Genomic DNA, 3,041 nt, shown 5'->3' on the forward strand with positions numbered 1-3,041 from the left:
CAAAGTAAGATCTTTTTCAGTCCTAAGGTGTTGAAGACTATGGTGACTAGTATAGATATCACAATGGACGTCATACAAGTAATGCTTCCAAATTTTGAACACAAACATTATCACCAACAATTACAAATCATGAATGAGATAGTTGCACTCATGAACCTTCAGCTGGTTCGATGCACAAACAATAGCTCAACTTTACTTCATCAGAACACAACCCAAACCAATACCAGAGGCATCATAATATATGGTAAACCCCTTGATCTCAGTAGGAAGAGTCAATATAGGAGATGAAGTGAGAAATTCCTAAAGCTTTTAAAAGCTTGAGTCACACTTCATAGCCTATTGGAAGGGAACTCCTTCCTGGCTAATCTAGTCATTTCAACTGCAATAGTAGCAAAACCCTCAATGAATCACCTATAGTAACCTGCCAAACCAATAAAGCTACAAACCTCAGTCAGAGATATAGGTCTTGCCCACTCACGAATAGTCTCAATCTTTGGTGGATTTACCATAATCCCATCCTTAGAGACCACACATCCTAGGAATGTAACAAACTCGAGCCAGAACTTGTACTTTGAGAATTTCACTAAAGGCCTATGATCCCTCAAAATCTGGAGCACAATCCTTAAATATTGCACATGCTCCTCCCTACTCTGCGAATATAAAAAAATATCATTGATGAACACAATCACAAAGGAGTCCAAATAAGGTCTAAACGCACAGTTCATCAAATTCATGAACATAATTAGGACATTGGTCAACCCAAAAGACATCACTAGGATCTCATAATGGCCATAGCGGGTCCTAAAGAATGTCTTTAAGATGTCCTTAGCTCGAATCCTCAACTGATGGTTATCGGATCTCAAGTCAAACTTAGAGAACATCGCCACTTCTTGAAGTTGGTCAAACAAGTCATTAATACGAGACATAGGATACCTATTCTTCACTGTCACCTTATTCAACTGCCTATAATCGATACACATATGCATACAACCATCCTTTTTCTTCATGAACAAGATAAGATCAACCAAAGGAGACACACTTAACCTAATGAAAACCTTATCTAGAGCCATATCGTAAGGTTTCATAGAAATTAGTTGGGTTCCCAACTTAAGATCAATAATAAACTCAATATCATGCTTAGGATAAAAGATATGTAGATTGATAGGAAAATTGTTAGAAAAATCATAGACTAGAAAAATAGAATCATATGAATGAGTCTTTGAACTAACATCACAAATATAAGAAAGATAAGACCCGTAACCCCTCAATATAAGTCTCTCAGTCTGAATATAAGAAATAATCCCCATTGATGCATGACTAATAGATCCTTCCCATATGGCTGGGGTAAGTAGAGCATGGCTAAGGTAATCATCTTGACAAAACAATCCAAGATAGAAGGGGGTTAACTAGTCCATGCCTAGAATCACATTAATGTCCAACATATCTAACACAATAAGATCAACATGAGTATCAAACTCTTAAACGATCATAACATATGATCTATAAACCTGATCCACTATTAACAAATTACCCATGAGAGTAGATATAGACAATGGAACAAATAAAGACTCTCAAGACAAGTCTAACCACAGTGTATAATAAATAAACACATATGAATAATGGATCCTAAATCATATAAAGAAATTATTGACTGATGGAAAATTGAGATTATACTTGTAAGAACAACATTTGAAGAATCTACCTCCAATATACCAGGTACAACATATAAATAAACTAGCCTGCCACCTGGATGGGCACCTAATCAACTCCTATCTACTAGCTTGAGGACCTCCTCAAGAGCCTTGGGACCACCCCAAAGACCCTGGATACTGCCTCTAGCTAGGGATGACACTTCCTTAGTCATCCAAATACTATGTGATATAGGTACAACTGTAGCATGTTAGGGACACTCTCCAGAATATTGGTCGAAGGCCCTATAATCATATTAGAACCTAGGCACTACACTATGCCTAGATGATTCAAATAACTTGGAATAGACAACTTAGATAGAAAACCCAGAATGTAAGCCTTTTGAATACTAACCATTACTCTAGCTAGGACGATCATTGTAGCTGTGTTAACCCGCATTAGTAATCTAAAATACATCAGAACAAACCTACTAGACTGATACGGATACTGATAAAATTAACGTAGAGGGTACCTACCTTGAGAACTGCTACCTTTCAACTATTAGCCACTCTAACTCCTACTAAAACTACCCTAGTAATGGGGCCTCTTATCGCTTTCCCTTTGGGCCTCGTGATACATATCCTCCATGGTCTAAGCATAATCAGATACCTTAATAATAGACCTACCATTAGCAACCAAACTCAAAGTATCCATCCGAAGATAAAGTCTCATTGCCAAAAGAAAACACCAAATTCACTCATACTCAATTGGTAAAATAGCCATAACATGTCTAGCTAACTCATAGAATTGAGCCTCATACTCTAGGATGGTCATAGAACCCTACTCCAATAATGAGAACTGATCTCTCAAATTCTCTTTTAGTCTACAAGGCATATACTTCTCTAAGAAAACATTGGAGAACCAAGTACATATCAAAGGAGGAGGTTTAGCAGGCATGGAATCAAGATAACCTCTCCACCAATGTTTAGATACAAAGTCTAACTAAAAAGTAGTATAATCAACCCTAGGAGTCTCAATTTGGCCCAAATTATAAAGCCTTTCCCTACAACTAATTAAGAACTCAAATGAAACCTCACCAATGCCCTAGAAATCCTAGAGGTAGTCAATCGTAGAAATCTTCCCGACATCTTCAGCTCCTTGATGGACATAGCAGGTTAGGCATCTACTAGCTAAGCCACTACCAAATCTAGAGGGATCTCAACTCTAGGGGACACAGCTACAGACTATGCCTCTACATCTGTACCACTCTAATCCACAGGCTAAGCACAATTAGATAGTGTACCACAACTAACCCCAATAGCTGAACTAAAATATCTCTAAGTAATAATGAAGGAATAAAGCCCATCGGTGCCTATGTTTTCTGTTGACACACCACTGGTAAGGGTAGAGAA

The sequence above is a fragment of the Capsicum annuum genome, chromosome 6 (genome assembly GCF_002878395.1).
Source record: "Capsicum annuum cultivar UCD-10X-F1 chromosome 6, UCD10Xv1.1, whole genome shotgun sequence".
Taxonomy (NCBI): Eukaryota; Viridiplantae; Streptophyta; class Magnoliopsida; order Solanales; family Solanaceae; genus Capsicum; species Capsicum annuum.